The sequence below is a fragment of the Oxyura jamaicensis genome, chromosome 8 (genome assembly GCF_011077185.1).
Source record: "Oxyura jamaicensis isolate SHBP4307 breed ruddy duck chromosome 8, BPBGC_Ojam_1.0, whole genome shotgun sequence".
NCBI classification, from domain to species: domain Eukaryota; kingdom Metazoa; phylum Chordata; class Aves; order Anseriformes; family Anatidae; genus Oxyura; species Oxyura jamaicensis.
Window position 1 is genome coordinate 28,045,949 of NC_048900.1, and position 18,998 is coordinate 28,064,946.

The window sequence follows — 18,998 nt, forward strand, 5'->3', positions numbered from 1 at the left end:
TGGGTTCAGGGCTTCCAGGCAGAGCTCTAGTTCAAGGGCAGAGAAGTGAACAGAAACATTCACAGTGGCTTAACAGTATTTTGAGCGAATTCTTCACGCCGTGGCAGAAGAGAAGAATCAGACCCGGGGCTTACAGCTGGGTTAGTCCCCCGTTATAGCCCGTGTCTGTCTCCTTGCTTATTTAATTATTCTTATAGGTCAGATCAAATAGAAATTGGAGGCAGCTCATTTTTAAAGTCTCTGCTGCAGTCGGTGTAGCAAAGCATCTGGCAGGACGATTTCATTTCTGACTCCCACTGCTAATGGCACGGCTTTGGGCCTTTGGGTAGGCAGGCTATCCTTATCACCTTGGCAGGCTTCCAGCTCCAAATAATAATCCATTAACGTCTGCCCCGCTGGCATTCTTGCCAAATACAAGGGATATCTTTTAAATAAACATTGGCAGTTCCCAGTCTGAGGAAAGAGAAAGGGAGTAGAGGAAAAACAATCCTTGACATTTCAGTGACTTTGCAGGGCTAGCTGACACCTGGTACCACCCTTATCTGCGGGTGTTTATGCGGAGCTGCAAAACACAGCTTCTCCTGTTGGCTCCTTTAAATAGAACTGGAAAGACTTATAATGATAGGAGTAACTTTCTTGGACAGGCACTCTTTTCTTTGCCTTTTTATTTTTTTCCAGGCTGGGGAGACCCCTGTGTTAATATTAACGTCTGTGCTCCTGTTTTCCTCTGAAGCTAGCAGGCACAGTGGAGCAGGCTTGCGTGCTTCGTACTTTCCCAACAATTCTTTTTCCCATAGTTTTCTTCCTAATGGGTTAGATACAATGCAGCTTTACTTCCACAGGGGCATTTTCCCACGTGACTTCCTATCTCTGCAACCACCAAACTGAACAGCCACATCGATCTGCCAGGAATCAGAGCAACTGGGGCTCACCCCAGTCTTGGCGTTTCTTGTGAAACGTTTTTGCTGTTTGTTTCAACCATTTCACTTTCTCTGCAGCTGAACTCTCAATGACAGCTTGAGGTTTATTTTTCCAGCTGCTATATTTTGCTTAATAGCAATAAAATTACTTGTTTGGATATTGCACAGTATCAATAAATGAGCTGTCTAGATTTTATTTTTGCAGTCCAGTTAAGATCTGGAGTAGGATTCATTCTTCCAGAATGTGACAGGGAGACAGAAAAAAATAATTATTGTTCAAAGAATAACAGGGTCAAACCTAGACCCAAAATTTGCTTCCCAGGTCTGGAACTCGATATCATTTCTGCTTGTTTTGCCTTGATTCACTGGTTGTGCTGATGCTACTTTAGTGTATATCAACCATAGCTATGGACACACACACACACAAAAATCTTTTACTCATTCTTTATATCAAGTTAATTGATTGGACAGTAGTTTGAAGAATTTGAAGTCTTGACTATAAGAATAATTTCGTATTTAATTCTCTCCTGCTAATGACTTGGGATTTGGTTTGCAACTAGTCCCATGCCAAACTCTCCTCAAATTTTATATATTTTTAAAATTTTATTTGCAGCATTATATTTTGCTTGCCACTTTGTATCTGAGTGTTTGAGGCTATTCTTACATTTTCCTCAATTTCAAAATAAATACTATCCCTGCCCATGATTAAACTTCCTATCAGGTTAGCATTACTGCTGAATTTTCTGAGGCTCAGCTCAAAATGTCACCTAGCCCCCTTACTTGTGCATGGGATGGGGCAGGGGGAGACACCCTGGCTGCAAAAGGGATTGGAGACAAATTGACAGTGTGCAGAATGTGCTTTTGCATGGGTCCTCATCTGGGGGCATTATACTTTGATGTCTCAATACTTCCCTTTCTGAAGCATGGTGACATTTGAATACGTGAATGTGTTTTCAATGAAGATAACTTAATCACCAGCACTGGGAGCTTGAGTGTTTCCTAATTAGAATGGAACCAATCTGAATCTCCCAAACCCAATCTTCGCTGTATTTTTAGTTCAGTGCATCGCTCCGCCCCTGCCCAGCCTGTATATGGTAAACCTTCTGCTATTTCCTGCTCAGTTATTTAATGCAGGAGCCAGGCTAGTTTCAGTTCCTGAAGCAGAACCAAGCAAAGCAAATGTGGTTAGAATGGAGTTAACTGGAAACATTCCCAAAAGATAGCAGATCTACTCCCAAGCACGTACCGATCCACCTACAGTGGAAATGAAACATCACTACCTCTTCACTCGCTGTAGATAGTGGCCTGACACTTACAGACCTTCCTTAATAGTCTGTACTTAAAAAGAATTACGAAGAATTATTCAGTCCTTATGCTGTAGGCTCTTTCAGAATCAAACTATAATTGAAAATACTGTTAAGCATCTTTGCAGTGAAAATTATCCCCTTTAGTTGTTGAAATACTGCTGATGAAGTGTAAAACGGACAAGAAAAGAAGTGTATCATACTGAGAGACTGCTTAAAATGGGCAAATGCATATTAAATAAGTATAGGTCCCTACAGTGGATTAAGGTGACACATCCATTGCTTTTCTTTCTTCATTTTATTAGACGCTCCAAACCCTCACTGCTGGAACATGTCATGTCTCTAATTTTGCTGGCAAGGAAGATCCTTAAATGTAAGTGTGCTCAGGTAGGGAGAAAAGAGACAGCTGCAGTTGCTGTGTGGGCTAATAAAACACGTTGGCAGGCGTATTTACTAGGGAGGAGTACTCCATGGTAGCATCCATCCGAGTCCAAATCTGGAGCTGTTAATTGACTTCAGGGTAGTCCGAGTCTTCTCTTCCAGGGGAAGCAATATTGTTAGCCCCAGCATAAAGCGTGAGGGGCAGAGAGAATTACGTAGCGTGGTTTGCTAAAGAAACATCTGAATTTCTCTTCCAGTAACTTGCCAACCTGTTCTTCAGTTTCAATCAAATTAGGAGGGCAGAGGTGTTGAAAATGAAGTCCTCTGTGTTGTGTGAAAATAAGAAGTCAAATACAGCGTGGAGGCCCAATTTGTGTCACCCACTTGTGCCTTCCTCTCTCCGTGGGGGATGATTGCAGTAGACATGAAACACTTCTTAGACACTTCTGTAGGAATTAAGTCTCGAGGAACAAGATCAATGACCAATCTGGCTTCTGTAGCTCTTCTACTCACAGAGTTAATTGTTTAAATAAAGAATGCAGTAACAGAGACACTTCTCTTCAGGCCTCTCTCGTTTAGAGGCTTAAGTATTTTCTAACCCAGATTTCAAGAACAACAGTGTGTAACTGTGCTGGAACAAGTGCTATTTTTAAGTTTCCTGTGGTTTGAGAAATTGTCAGATTTTTCTGTCTGGAGGATCGAGGGATCCAGAAACCAGTTCTGAGTTTCTGGTATAAACACAGAGTGAATGCAAAAACGAGCAGGCACTGATTTTCTGGATTGCAGTAGATGAAAGAAGATTACAGACCTCACCTCTGCTAATGTTAATCCAGAGCAGCTCCAGCAACTTCAGGTCTTTTGTTAAATATTATTCAGTTCAGGAAAAACCCTCTACTACTACAAAACAAGTTTTTCCACCCCTACGGGTCGTGACCGTATACGGAAGCAACCCACGCCGATAACCTGTTGCACAAGTGATACCGAGGAAGACTTCAAAGAGCACGGCTCTGCACCTGCTGACCCCTGGCCTGTCTGGCAGGCCTGGCCGGGCGCTGAGCGACACGGGCTGCCACCTCCTCTGCCACTAGCTGCTTGTGCACCAGAGATGCCTTTCTTGGAGCATTCGGAGACAGTCCACGAGCAGAGATCCGTGTAGACTTGTAGATGTCCCGTTGTACGTGGGATGACACTGTCCATCTGCCAGCAGGTCCGTGATGCCGTGGCCTAGCTGTCATTTTGTGGTTCTCCGCTCCTGGGTTTGACGTGCTCCCGATGACACAGCCTTTCTTGTTTCACAGCCGGCAGTCTTTGTCCCTGCTGCACATGTATTCACAAACTCCATAAATATCAATAGTTACGGTTTAATATAAAAGCAACTCAGTGCCTGTACTTCTCTATTGGCACAGGGGGAAAAGAGAGTGCAGAAGAGGTAAGAGTTTTGTTCTTATGCTGACTGAAACATGGCAGTAGCAGGAATGATGGCACTTACAGTAAAGTCACGGTCTCCTGAAGAATATAATTCCATCATTGCCTGGAAATTTAGCACTTATGCAGGGATGTATTTCACTCTTAAGTAACATTACAGCATCTCAGTGAATGAGTATTACCTTATACATCCAGAAGTTTGTGAGGGATTCCACACATTTGTTGACCAGAAGACTTCTTTCCAACAACGCTACTTGTGTAGGCGATCCCAAGGTAACAAACCCCTTGGAACCAGACTTACTTTCTTCCCCATGTGTCACCCTGTGCCCTCTGCCTCTGTGGGTGGAGGTGGAGGTGCTGTGATGGGGCTGTGATGGGAGGCTATCGCTCACCCTTCCACAGACAAATAAAAGCACTGCATTGTTCCTTGCAGCCCAGTGCCTGTTACTGGAGGCATATACAAGACTCTGAGATTTTTTTTTGTCTTTGGTTGATGTTCTGCTCTACGTGTCTGAGTCAGGGTTACTTAGATTCTCAAGTTTTGGAAGGGTTTTTTAGATAGAAGGATCAGGGAGGTGAGGTCAGTGCTTTCCCTTCCCTCAGTGGGAATCGGGACATGGTCCCTCTGACAGTGTTTGTGTCCCTTTTGTTCTTCCAGAGTACATTTCCTCTCTGTTTCCTCATCCAAATGGGCTTTGAGGCACTGGCACCTTTCCCACATCCTCTGAGTCTGGCTGCAGTCTTCTTCAAGACCTTCAGTAGTGAAGAACAGAAGCAGTCTCTTCTCATTTTTATGAATTTGTAGAAATCCAGAAGCCTTTCCTGGGTGACAGAATAAACTGGGAGCATGGCTCTGCCCATCTGGGCAAAAAGCAGCATATGTACAATGCTCTTGTATTGAGAAACACCACATTTTGTGCCATACAATGTACTGATCCTAGAGACAGACTTTAAAAATATGATATGGGAATGGCACACAAATAAGCAGTTGCATGGCTTATAAAATTCTGGTGTGGCTTTACACTGAAAAATGACACGTCTGGCATCTAGCACAGGGAGGCTTTTCATTTTATTTTCCTACCCCAAAGTGCTTTCTCCAGGGAAAAAAAAGTAAAAGTCAAATTGCCCTAAATAACACGCTTTTAGTATTAGCGGTATATGGCCATCTACGAAAGTGGAGAGAATATCACATATACAATCAGCAAATACTGTTGCTGGCCAAAACAAAACTGGAAAGTTTTAAGAACAACCACCGTATAATGTCAGATTACCACGGTGTCTGTTTTTGGGAGCCTCACTCTCTTCTTGGAGAGTTATTATGCCAACGTAGAGAAAAGTAAATGGAAACCAAGAAAGGTATCATTTTCCTTTTTTTTCCCCTTTCTTTTCCTGTTGGGAGTGTTTCTGTTTGTCTGGATAAAGCTTACCCAGTCCAGTCCCTAACTACTATTTCGGATTACACGCCAGCTTGAGAAGCTGTTATGCAGGTTGCCCTGAAATAGCTCAAGTTGGAGTGCAGAGCACCTGCTGCCTGATGGGGAGACAATAAAATTCAGGGCAAAGGCTTCCCAAACACAAAGGACTGCTTGTGGAAAAAAGACCTTGTTGATCTTGGATGAAGTTATAACCACTGTCTGATGACTTTAGCGAGGCATTGTGTGGTGTGCTAAGTCTGTGCATGTGTTTCTGCGTGTGAAAAAACAACACCTGAGCTAAACAGAAGGGAGCAGAACGAAGCCGAACCTCCTCCTAACGGTCTTTCTTCAGGTGCATTTTATGGAGCGTTTTTGAAAGGGCTTCTTGTGTGAACCTGTTGGAAACTCTTTCCACAAGCTGTTGGAGCATGTGGGCCACCTTCCCCCTCTGAGTTTGCATCAGGTAGCTCATGGCTTCCAGTTCTGCCACTGCTCCATCCATCAGGTGCTCCAGACCCTGCAAGAGTCATTCGCGTTGTCGGGAGATGCAGGAGCTTGAAAAAAGGAGTTTTTACAGAAAAGTGGTCTCTGCTCACCCCAGGCCCTCTTCATTCACCTGTTACCACGCACTGCTGCGCCTTTAACTTTGCTCTGTGCCTCCCGTCTGCTGGCCTCTGGAGGCATTTATCCCTTCCCTTGGAGTCAGCTTTGTGTTCTGACTCATTCAGTATTGTGTTTGTGGTTTATTTTATGAGGCAAAGCAAATGGGGTAACCTTGTGAAGATCAAAACAGGGTATTTTAAATGACACGCAGTTGCAGTATTAATTTTCAAATACGTTTAGCAATAATATTGGCATGCACTCGTCCTTTACAGGACTATGCTTGTTTTGAAAGGAGGGCAGCAAAAGTTTTCACGATAACATGGCTGATCGATGAAATAACCTGTTCATTTTCAGAATTTTAGTTTAAAGGGGGCAGCTCTAAACTGCCAGGATTTATTAAGCTGTTCCCTGGAAGGCATCAGTTTAATCTAGAGCCTGTTGGAGTCTGTGAGCATCTTGTTTTTCTGACTTGGTTTCTTTCCAGTGAAGGACTGAGTTCTGAAACATGGTGACATCTCTTGGTCATGCTGATTTGTATCTGGAGGATCTCCTTGCACCTCAGGACCTCTCTTTTTGTTGTTCATCTGTAGTCTGCTGGAATAATTTTGACTTGTTGTTCATCTGTAGTCTGCTGGAATAATTTTGACTTGCTTAGCAGGAGTTGTTACTGCAACGCTTGTCAAAATTTTCACACACTTTCAGAGCTAGGCAATTTAGCGAACTGGGGCTAAATTTTTGAGCAGAGTTGCCCAAAATGTTTATGGTTAACAAAGACTCACTGTTCTGTTTTTGGCAAACAGCTGTGTTCTGAATACTTGTAGGATCTTTTCAAGAGCCACGTGTCCTTTCCTGGTAGCTCTCCATGGGGCTGTTGCAGGCTGGTGCCTTTGCTCAGTGCCGAGGTGAGATTTGCCTCTGGACAGGACTGCCTGCTTCATCCATGTATGTGGGAGCTGGGTAGGAGCTAGCAGTCATTTCTTACCATCCAAGTTACTTAATTTTTTTTAGCATTTCAACCAGAAATGAATTATTTCTTACCATCCTCCAAGGCAGCACCTCTGAACTCTTGCCGAGCTCAGGATTTACCACCCCACCACACACACGCTGCCTTTTACCCCACTCCAAGCGCCAGAACAAACACTGCCCACGTGTTTGGACATCGGGCACCCAGGCTCAGGATGAGGGGGAGCCATGCAGCACACCGGTCACATGCAGCAAGCGGATCTTTTGCTGCAGTTTTGGTTTAAAACCGGACGGTTTGTGCAGGCTGGATTCAGAGGCATTTGGTGTGGAGCAGGACAAGCAGAGCTGACAAACTGCACGATTGCCGGGCGTGCTACAGTAAAGCAGAGAAAGAAGGAGCCTTTGGTGTCACTCAAGAGCTCGACTGTTTTATTCAGTAGGTATTTTTCCAGTTCACAGCGGGCCATTGACACTAGAAAGTGCAGCAGCAGCAGCCTCGGTGGTGAAACTGCCGATGTTACAATCGGAGGGAGATAAAGTGAAGTGTTTGTTGGAGGGGCAGTACCAGGAAACGGCTGAGACATCACATGACGGAGGATGTGCACGCCGTAGCAGGGGGACGTATTTACTTACAGGCGAGACTTCTGCCAGACTCGACCAAAGGCACTTTTGGCTGGTTATTTGGATTACCTGACCCACTTGCAGTAGGAAGTCATTAGATAGATGGTAAATGCCTACCCCACCCTGGGTAGGCAGACAGACTCTTTGCCAAAATGGTCTAGCTCAGCGTCACGTAAAATAAAATATTGTGCCTTTCTAGTTAAAACTGTCCTTTCAAAGACATCAGAAGCTGCTGCTGTTCCAGTAAGCTGCTCCACTTCTTGGCATTCGATCGTTGCGGAGAAAGCCTCTAGGATTTACCTCGTACCACCACCTGGGACACAAATCATACGTAAAAATAAGCCTGAAACTTTTCTAAGGTACAAATCACTCACTTCTCCTGCTGACGAGAAAAGCTCCCGGGCCCTCTGGCAGGCAGGGAAGTTGCCTGTGATGGGGGATAGTGATAGGAGCCTTACACAGCCATTCATTTCAAGTGCTAAACAGAGACTCCGCGGGAGCTTTTGCTAGACTTTTTTATCTTTGTAATGGTAGCTGCAGCTAACTTAGCCCACATAACATGCTTAGTGATTAATTACTGCTAATTAATTAATGGGTTTAAAATTTGAAGCGTGGTTCTTGAGACATTATGTACAAGTTATCATTTTTAGCAATCTATTGCTATTATAGTAATTCTTAACCCTGAATTCTCTTCCACATAAATAGATGAGATTGCACCAGAATCTGTGGCCCACGCCAACGCTGAGCAGTAGCATAACGCGGTCATTTCGCACCAAAATAAGATTCTGGTCTTGCAGAATATCATTGGAGAAAGTCCATGAAAAACCAGCAGACTTATACGAATGTAGCAAGGAACAGAATCTGGTCCAAAATAATTCTGGTTGTATTTCTGGTGTATGTGAGACTTCAGGTACCGATACTTCAGACACTGGGGTGGGCTGGAGCAGTGCATTTAGCAGAAATGGAAGTGAAATTTTTCTTTCCTTCAGAGGTCACTTCTCAGCCATCAGGGAGCCATTTCTCATTTCATGGAACCAGGGGACGATCTTGCTTGCCTTCTTCTGCCAAACCAGAGACTGTTTGCTGCAGCAGACCTGATCTTTCGGCGTGCATGGGGCTCATGTGTAGCTGCTGACTTCTCTGCACTGCATGCTTGCTGGGTTGGACAGGCTTAGGAGAGAACAGAGCTAAGTTAAAAAGGATTTATGCTCCTATTCTCCTGGATCATTAGCCACGTTTGTACAGTGTTAAGGACAATATGTCGTGTTGGGCTCAGCAGAGGACTGGAATGCACTAAGGGAAAGATCCATAAAGGACACAAGCCCCCAGCTCTGAGGCTGGGATTCAGAAGCTTTAATTAGGATGCTACTTTGCCTGCACAGTGTGTTGGGAGAGTTCAGTGTCTAGTAATGGGATTCATAGGACCAGTACTCTGAGCAGGGGGATTGAGTTAGCGAGCTGGAAAAATGCTGAAGAAAAGGGTAAATTGCCGCGCTTCAGTAGGTACCTAAGCCCTTTTCTTGGATCTGACCCTGAAGCTGAAGTTTTAGTAATATGTACCAGTCAGCCTGTGTTTACAATTCCACTGAGTTTCCTTAGGGAAATAAATCAAATTAAACTTCTTCTTTTTTTTTTTTTTTCCTTTTTTTTTTTTTTTCATCTGACCCTGTTATTAAAGTAGAAAGCTGAGCACCAGGCTGTACTGGAGGCCCAATGTTATACCGGAGCCACACTTCCCTTGTTTCTATCCCATTTACGAATGCCCTTCATCAGCTAATCGCTGTTTGGCACGGTATTAAATTTAATCACTGAGCTCCAAAACGTTGTAACGTGTCTTACCTACTCCACAGTTCCATTGGGATGGAAATTTTCTATCTCATTTAAAGACTACTAAAGCCCTGCTTTTCTTACGCAGAACAAAAGGGTGTTGTTTACTTTGTTTTTCATTATTTTCGTATTCAACAAAAGATGATTATTCTGTCTCCTCGGTGCAGAGATCCTTGTGAGCATGTAGACCTCCTCTACTTGCTTTTCTTTCCCCGGGTGACTACAGAACAGAGAGATTTCCTTCATGCTGGAGCTTATGGTTGAAATGCAAAAAAAGCATATCTTATTTATCTAAACCTTCAAGGTTTTCCTAATGAAGGTATTCATTTAAAAGGTGCTGTGAGGCATAATTGAATCAGGAAACAATGTCACAAGGCACGGCAGCAGTTACGATGAGAATAATGCACATTTATGATTACGAATGAATGGTTCATGATATAAAAGCATTTGTTTCAGCCAGAACCTTTTGACCTTTTAAGAGAGATGCAGCAAACCCACAGACATGTCATTGTTTGTTTGGCTCCCATTGTTGCCGTCACATCGTAGGATGGAGAACAGCATCTCTGCTCCCTCCGGCGGGCGGCCTGTGGGCAGCAGAGCCGGGCCCTTGCTGCCTGGGAGCTGGCAGCCCATTCACAGCGGGCTGATTTTCTAAAGACCCACTTATTGGATGACGCAAGGTGCAAATTATGACTCACGCTGCATGGGTTAAGTTTGTAAAAATCAACCTATATTCATCTTCTTAGCACCTACACAGCTGCATAATGTATTTATTATCTCTAGGGTCCCATTAACCCTTTCAGAGGCTTAAAAGCAATCTGTAACACAACCCAGACAACCTGAAAATACCGAGTGAATTTAACTTTTTCTCTTATATCAGCGGTGGACTGGTGAACAGGGCAGATTTTCTTCTCTCGGGCCTGGATTAGGTCACAGGATGGCCCAGCAGTCTGGTTTTGAACATTTCCTCCTGTTCTAACAGGCCTCGTAAACAATGCGCTGTTTGCTGTTGGTGTTTGCTGATATGTGACACTGTGTTTTCCAGGTCTCAGCCAGAAGAACCGGGTACCCTTCAATCTGAGGCCTCTAATGATCTTGCAATGACACTGTAAGTAATCATTGTTTATTACAAACAGCTTTTTAAGCAGAAGTTTGGTGCCAGTCCAGCACATTTTATTAGCTGAAACATTTCCTTGTATTTCCCACTTGTATAGCAACCTACTTTTTATGGTAGATTTAAGAGTATGGGAGCCGTTTTGCTGGGCCTGAAAGGCCTTTAAAAGGACAGAACCACCTCTTCACCTTCCCCACCCATCTCCTTCCCCATCATCCCTCCTTTCAAAGGGAGAATATCAGGAAGTTTGGAGATTCAGATGCGGTTCCTAAACCTGTGTCAATAAGGAAGGTCTCCTACCCTGCTGGACATGGTGTGCAGCCACTTGTTCCTGTATTTCAGCTCTCCTTCCTCTCAGGAAACCCAGACTTCAAGGGAAGGAAATCCCCAAATGACCCTTGTACATATCATTGCAAAAATGGTGGATGTGTAAAAAAAAAAGGGTGTTTACCTGCATGGCTTCATTTCTCCACCTATATTCCCCTACTGCACGTTACAAATAATGATGGCTGTTACAGGAGAGCTATATGGGATGTACACTGGGAAGGGAAGCTTCTCTTTCTTTAACCCTTTGTCTGTAGTCCTAACTCATTTTTTCTGCCCTAATAACATGGCTGGACTAGAGGAGAGGCTGTACCTTCTCTTATTTCTGTGGGTAAATGAATACTGCAAAAATTTTTTCTCCAATGTTGAATCAAACACTGAAATTAATTTACTTCCTCTCCGCTCATAAATACTTCATGTCAGCTTTCTGCAAGCCACACTATGCTAACCTACTTGCAGAGAAGGTTAGGTAGGAAGGCTTCCTTTCCTACAGAAAGGAAGTAGCGAAATTGCATGTGAGATTATTTACAACAAATTAACGTGAAAAATGAACATTGGCCAGATCCTTGTCTGTGTCTTTACTCAGGGAACACGTATTATCCTGTGACATTCATGGCCAATCACTTCTAAACATAAAATGTATGTTGCAGAACATGAGTAGGGAGCAGATTGGAACTGAGTATAAAGATATATATGCTGTTTCTCAGCCCATAACAAAACTTATTGAATCCTGATGAATAATAGATGTATTTAAAGGAAATTATGATCTGCTCCTGTTTAATCCTTGAAAGAAAAAAGCAACTTTGCTCATGAATTCTCTGTAATGGTTTACTCTTTAAGACAAAACAATGGGCACTTGATATGAAACACACTGGAATCAATAAAAAGACCCCCATTTTATGCCCCAAATTTGTAGGCTGCCCAGAAGCCTGTTATGGCAGCTGCCACCTTTCCTAACCCACCAGGGTTAAGACCAGGTTCCTCTCGGGCCATAGCAGTAACGGCTCTGAAGTCTGGCTGAAACAGCCTGATATTCCTGAGGGATCGGGCACAGAGGTGGACCTGTAACACTCACTCACCTGTGCGTTACATCAGCGAGTCTAGTATGTGCTGTTCCAGTTGTAGCTCTTGTAAATTAAACAGAGAAATAAGCTGCTCTTTCGCTTCTTGCCACTGCTGAAATATGATCCAAGGCTCAGGTAGATTCCAGCTGTGATCTCGCTCCTTGGTTATGAACATACATTTATGTTCTCAGGACATTATAGCTCCTTCTACACAGGCAGAAATTGTAAAAACAAAATGAACAACGTTCTCTGTGTACAGTAGAGTTATTTAAAGCGCCTGAGGGTTTGAACATAAGCAGACACTGTGTTCACATACAATATAAGCAAGACTTCTGGGTTTTGGCATTTAAAATGACAATTAAAAATACAGCAGGCATGTTTCAGCAACTTTATGGGATGCCATAAACATCCAGAAAAGGATTCCAGACAAAAGTAAAGATTCACAGAACAGAATCTTTATTTCTTTTTGTTTCCTACCTTGAGGATTAGCGTGATGTGCTGTGACACTCCACAAAACTAATGAAACAAAAGGAAAAAGCAGAAGGTGTTTTGCTCATTGGAGTTTATTGTAAGAGGGAAAATGCATCTTTGGGAGAGTCGAGGTTTGTGATCTGTAGGGCTCTGTTCAGGTAAAGCTTTAGCTTCCTGCTCTTCTAAAAAGCTTGGGGGAAAAAAAAAAAAAAAGCCCCGTACAAATCTGGAGGGTGGAACACACTTTCCATCTTCAACACGGAGATGGATGCAATAGACTCAAAATCTCCCCCTGGCACAACTTTGCATGCCATGACACTGCCTGAATTTTCTTACATGTATTTATCATGGGAACGATGTCGCTGCACAGTCAGTCAGCTGTTCCCTCTGTAGCCTCCTGACAGCGTGCCACAGGACTACAAACCTTTGGAGTCTATCGTGTACCTTTAAGCAACGTCGTGTTTGCACACATGTAAGGCACCTCCTGTTGTGAACGCTTTACAGGCATTAAGCTAAAGTGAGAAGAAGAACCTGAATCTCAGGTTAAGGGTTTAATTACAAGGCTCTTCTTCCTCAATAATTTTTTTCCTGCCTCTCGTAAACCTTTGACAGAAATAGTAGGGAGCTGAAGGTGGGTTCCTTGGCTTTGGTTTGCTTTTCCTTGATTTTGGTTCTTTGTACTCGAATGCTCTTTTGGAAAAATGCTTTGAAATGTTGCTATGACTCTGAGTAAACTTTCCTAGAGGATGGTCAGCGCTTTCCTAGCCTTAAGAAGGGAGACAGATGGCAAGTCAGCAATGCCTTTTGTCCTGTGCGTGCGCTGAAACCACGTAGCCATCAGCTGAACCATCTCATGATGCTCAGCCAAAACAAATTCCTCCCCAACTTCCCTGGGTTTTTGCTCAGTCCCCCCTTGCTACAGGAATCAATTGTGTGGCTCCTCTGAAAAAAAAGAAAAAAAAAAAAAAAAGGATTTTCTGAAAAATAGTACGTCTGATAGAGCTTTTTGGGTGTTCACAAGGAATTTACCTTCTCCATACATGCAGGGGCCGAGGAACAGTTTGCCTCTTCTTTCTTGTCACTGGGCACCTAGCACTGGGATTGTTTTTCAGGAGTTGGGGCTAAGTGTGAATTGCGTTCCTGACAGCCCAGAGGTAAGCAACACCCACATAAGTGATCCAGAGTCCCAGTCAGGGCAGGAAGAAGTAAGGAAACTGCCCGCTCTATGCACAGAAATCAATCTGCAGTGGCTGGGAAAGAGGCATCTGCCAGAAAAGAGGGAGACACAGGGTATCTTAGGGTTACATTTGTATCCTGTGGCTGTGCATTTGCTTTGTTATAGTTTTCCTTTCTCCTCCCCCTTAACCTCAATTCAGGACTACGTATGTAGGAGCTGTTTTCTCCCCTTTGCCTGTATTTATTTCCTTGAGCTAGGCGACAATTTCACAATCTGAAGAATTCAGAGGCAATCCCATTTTCCATCTCCACCTTGCCTTGTTGTAACCTCCAGTTCCTGACCCTGCCCCAGCTGCAATGCCATGCTGTGAACCAAAGTTCAAAGGTCCTTGTTTTTTTTTTTTCTAGCCAGTTTATTTTTCACCTTGCTTTCCTTCCCTTCCCCTTGGTTTCCTTCTCCGTTACCCCACCATCAGTTTTGCCCCAGCTGGGGCACCAGGCGCATCCCCCAGGGCTTCTCCTGAAGTCTTTGCCGACCTCGGGCTGGTTCTCACCCCTCAGAGAGGTGCTCAGCACGGAGTTAAGCTCATGTCCATTTAAGAGCTACCTCAGGGGCTGAAGTGGCCATGAAATAGGGTGTAATTTTAACACATCCTCTGTGTAGGATGAATTTGATGTTGATTGTAGTGAAACTGCTATGGTGGATAGTCTTTCTAGCTATGAGTGATCCTATGTGCTTACTCGTTTGCAATAGCAGCTATGTGACTTTTTCATTTCTACAATCAACCTGAAACTTTCTTGATAAAGTAAGGCTCGTAACTGCTGCTGACACAAAAATCATGATGGGAAAAGGAGTTGCAACATGTCTCCAGAATGCTGTCTTGAACCCCTATACCTTGCTTAACATTGCAGATACCTTCTGCTGTGAGGGAGAAGTGGAACTGGCCTGAATGTGGGGCAGATTTGAATAAACCCTTTCACCTGTCCAGCAGTGCAGAATTGTTCTTTGCCTTTTATTTGCTCTTGCTGTGCTCAGGCTAATCACAACCAACAAAACTTCAGCTGTTTGGGCAAGTGTATCACAAGCCAGTGCACCTCAGCCTTAGGAAATTTATCTTACTGTTCAAGACAATTCCTCAAACTCCTTGACATTTACTCCTATGGGTATTTGTAGACTGTTATGTCTGCCCTTACTTGTTGTTTAACCTAGCAGTAAGCATTTAGCTCTGTCCTCATAAATCATTTCCCTTCAGCTCCCTGGCTAGAATGACTGTTCGTGCTCCTAACTATGAAAAGCCCAGGCTAAGCCCACCCTTTAAATGACTGCTTCCTGCTGGGCTTTATTGGTGGCACAAAATCGATGTTCAAGCCATGATTTCATTCCTGGCTCACTGCACGATCCTTTGCTGATTACACTGACCTAAGGATCCATATCCGCAGGTCACCAGATTTCTTTCCTGTGTCCTCCTTGCATACACTTGCTCCACCTTTTCTTCCAACTTTAAAACCACCAGTTTAGGGTCCCTGCCCCCCTTTCCCCAAGAGAACATCTTCTGGGAGTCCCTGCAGCCTCTGCTCCCACTTCTTTGTGCCTCACTCTGACCTGGAGGACTTCTCAGAGGCCCTCTCTGCACCTGGGAGTGACTTCTCTGGACTGCGTGCGTGTGAGTCTCAGGAGCCTGGTGGTGAGGCCAGAACGTGCTGTTGATTCAGGAGTCTTTGACGGTATCTGGATCTTAAAGTAATTGCTGCAAAACATCACCTGGATCAGGACTAATTCAGGAGAACCCTGAAAAATGCAGGAAACTTTCCTCGTGTGCAGATTTGCCGATAGCTGCCTAAACTATTCCTTTTACAAACTTCCTTTTACTTTTTATTATTATTATTATTATTATTATTATTTAATTTTGGTAGTGGTCACAGCCACAGATGTGAGACAGCCCAGAGAAATCTCTCACCTAGCATACAAATCATCCCACCAGTATAGGGTATCCTACCATCATCTGTGAAGTCCAGCATTCTCTTTCTGGCTGGTAAAAGTTTGGAAACTGCAAAATCATATTGCAGGCAAGAGACAAGATGTGACAGAAGACATTTCCCTTCCTAAAACTCAAATTTAGATAAGCCTCAAGTCCGTTCTCTTTTTCTATCCTACTTGCACATTCATTTTAACTTCCCCACTCTCACCGCGTTTGTTGCTGTGTTAAATGTGGCTGATAACTGCAGGGCGTTTTCCTTCAGGGCCTTTCTGTCTCCAAGGTGGAAGAATTGTCCATTTGACTCGTAGCAGAAGAAGAGTTTGGTTCAAAGTCTCGGGTGACTTGTCCAAAAGCTACTTCTGTTTCACCCCTGAGCTACAGACCTGCTCTTTAAAACTCTGAACATTTATTTTGATTTGTCTGAAGGCTGAATTGTCTTCAGACAAGAGCAAGGGAGTCCTATGTAAGCATTAATTAAGTTAAATTGTGTCTGGGGAGTTTAGTCTTGTTTAATGGCTTTGTTCAGTTACTCTACCTGTTCGTTATCTTGACGTAAACATTAAAATCCTACAATCATTACATTTTCTCTGAAATGAAGGAGATCCTTGTAACAAATTTAACTCTACATGCTTTCTTTGTTTCCGTGTGAGTACACACATGCACTTTTTTATTTTATCGAATAACTCCTTTAGCCATATTTTTCCCCTCTCTTTGCATGTCTTCAGATACAGGGCAAGCACAGAAGAATTCCACGTGTAACCAAAAAATACAAAAATTGGGTTCCCCCCTCAGATCTTCATAATCATGGAAGTGCTGTCTGCCTATTGAAGCTGTTGCAGAAAAAGCTGCTGATGTTCAGCAAATTGTATTAGAGTTTTCAAAACCGAGGCATCATTTTCTGAAATGTGATTTTCTAGGAGCCAAAATGAGAAAGAAGAAGAAATGCAATAATCCACTTGGGAGTGAGGGTCTTTCATTTTGCCTTAGTGGTCCAATAAAACTTTTAGCTGTGTAAACACTTATTCACCAGGAGAGGTTAGTCATTGTCATGTGTTCTTATACTCTGATACCTGCTTTCATATTCTTTTTCTGGGCATTTCTCACCAAGTCCATGAAGTCTGACCTCTTACTCACTTCTCTTATTCGTTCTTTATATATCAGTTATGCTGTGATGATGACCTTTATAGAAACTCTTCAGGGTACGTGCATTAAGTATTGGGGCAGCCCTGGCACGTGCTGCACATTCATCAGACTAAATCAGAAACAGAGCTGAAATCCTTTCCAAAAGCGAGGTTGAGCATTTAAAATGAACCAGAGGAGGTCTCGTTGGAAACATCCGAGTTATCGCTGTCCTTTGTTATTTAAAAATCATAGAGACTGAAATAGGCTGTCTGATAGGAACAGGTTCTGCACTTGAATCACCTGAAAAAATATGGAATCCGTGCACTGTAACAATAGACCGGGATTTGCAAAAATATGCTGTAATCCCTCTGACGTCCTCAATGAGGTGTGAGCATATTATAGCGAGAGATGTTGTGGGACCAAGCTAATAACCTTTTATTACTTTTGTATTGGCTTTGTGAACCTGTTCCAGCTTTCTCTGCCATGAAAACAAGGGAATCCCTGGTTTAATGTTGATCCCATGAATTGCTAGATGGCCTCATGCCCACTGACTCAGGGAAGCATATATAAACTGGGTAGGCAACAGCTAATTACCTCCCATAAAACATCTCTCCTCTTGAATCTGCTTCTGGATGAGCCATTTTGTTCCAGAACTGAATGAATGTCTCTTCATTTGCATTTAATCCAGCCTCTGCGGAAGGTAGAAAGAGTTAACGTTCTGATTTTCCTGGGAAGGGATTTGGACCCTGACTTCAGCAAGTTAGTTTCTCAGAGCAGATCGCTGTGTGGTGTGCTGCCTAATGGCACAGCCCGAGCAGGCGTTCTGCAGGAGCCATGGGCTGGTGGTAATTCTCTCGATCCCACTCAGAAGACATTTGGCAGACAGAGCAGAGTGGGCTGATCCATCCCTTCTAACAAGCAGAAGCACAACGTTTCTGTGGTTCGCTCTGCAAACACCTTCCCCTTCAGAGGCTGTGCGTTCAGAGCGCCAATGGTGGAGGGAAGTGTAGGAAGGTTTCTGTCTACTTCCCAAACCATTTCTAAGAAGAAAAAAAATAGAATTCAGCTGACTTGAACATAAAATAGAAATCATTTAAAATGCTGTGACATTTTTAAAAGTGAGGATTCATTTAGAAAACTTCAATTTTTTAACTGTGTTTATACTGGGAGCTGTGGACACAAAATTATCACTACTTCTTGCCTGTAGCTGAAAAAGGAGCCATGTACCTCTGAATGTCAAACATGGCTTTAATCTGCTTCGCAGCTTATTTGTTTTGGTTTTCTCTGTTTCATTTCCCTTTGCTGTGTTAAGCTCTGACCCTGAAAGGTGAGGAAGTGAAGGAAATGGAAGAGTGAAATTTGGGGAGTCTGACACTAAAAAACCAAGAGAACCACAAGGCAGTCTGTCTGGTTGTGAGATTGAAATGTAAGTGGACTCCTCAAATTAATTACTTTGGAACCCACTTACTTGGGTATATGGACTCCCTTAAGCATAAGTCTTACATTATGTCACCGAGATGGCATCTGGGCTTGATTTACGTTGGCACAAAACTAGCTATAAACTGCACATGTGTGCCCATAGAAGCCCCTTCTCAAACAGAATCTGTTTATAGGAACAGGAAGCATGGCTGCAGCAGGACTGCACCGAGCCTCTGCTGTGTCAACAGCGTCACAACTACAGGTATCCAGGATCTGCACCGTGCATTCATTTTCCTCGTATTTACGCTCAGCCAGTAACTTGGAACACCATTACCAGAGATTAACGGTGGGTTGATGGAGCAAAAATGACTTATTAGGTGAAATTTACCCTGCTGAAGATGTGTATCTGAGCAAGAGCTCTCTTAATCTTTCTCTTTCATACTCTATCTCATCTGTGGCTAGTATTTCATGGTGGTAATCTCTCTCATTTTTTTCTCCCTTTGGAGAATGAGGCCACACTATATTCATTATATCTGATTCTGTAGTCATGCAATTTATCTTTTAAAAGGTATGCTCCTTCCTGTCTGAATAAATATGAAGCCTTCGGGACACGTTCAGGGAAGTTTGAACTCCTCACTGTTCCTAGCAGTACATTAAAAGCAGTTCAATACATATAGGCAACATTCAAGATTTCTTATAAGAGGTAGATAGACAGACGTAAATGAAGATCAAAAACTGTAGGGCATTTTTGGTGACCAAGAAAACTGTATTTTTTGGTTCCTCGGATGCATTGATTTGCATATTCAGTCTTCAAATTGTGTGAGTTGTGAGGTGCTATAAACAGGCACAGATAACTTTCTCTGTGATACT

General features: G+C 43.3%; 1 long non-coding RNA gene across 2 annotated transcripts in view; it reads left to right on the forward strand.

Annotated features, from left to right (window-relative positions):
* Nucleotides 1–16,348, forward strand: part of LOC118170491 — a 57,095-nt gene extending 40,747 nt beyond the window's left edge. Inside the window, exons 4-6 of one of the 2 annotated variants that reach the window (XR_004752745.1) lie at nt 10,505–10,567; nt 13,479–13,586; nt 14,521–15,125. This is a non-coding gene — a long non-coding RNA (uncharacterized LOC118170491). Of the gene's footprint in view, nt 1–10,504; nt 10,568–13,478; nt 13,587–14,520; nt 15,126–16,312 lie in introns of those variants that run through there. The other variant, XR_004752746.1, reaches the window with a different exon arrangement.
* The last annotated feature ends 2,650 nt before the right edge of the window (nt 16,349–18,998 follow it).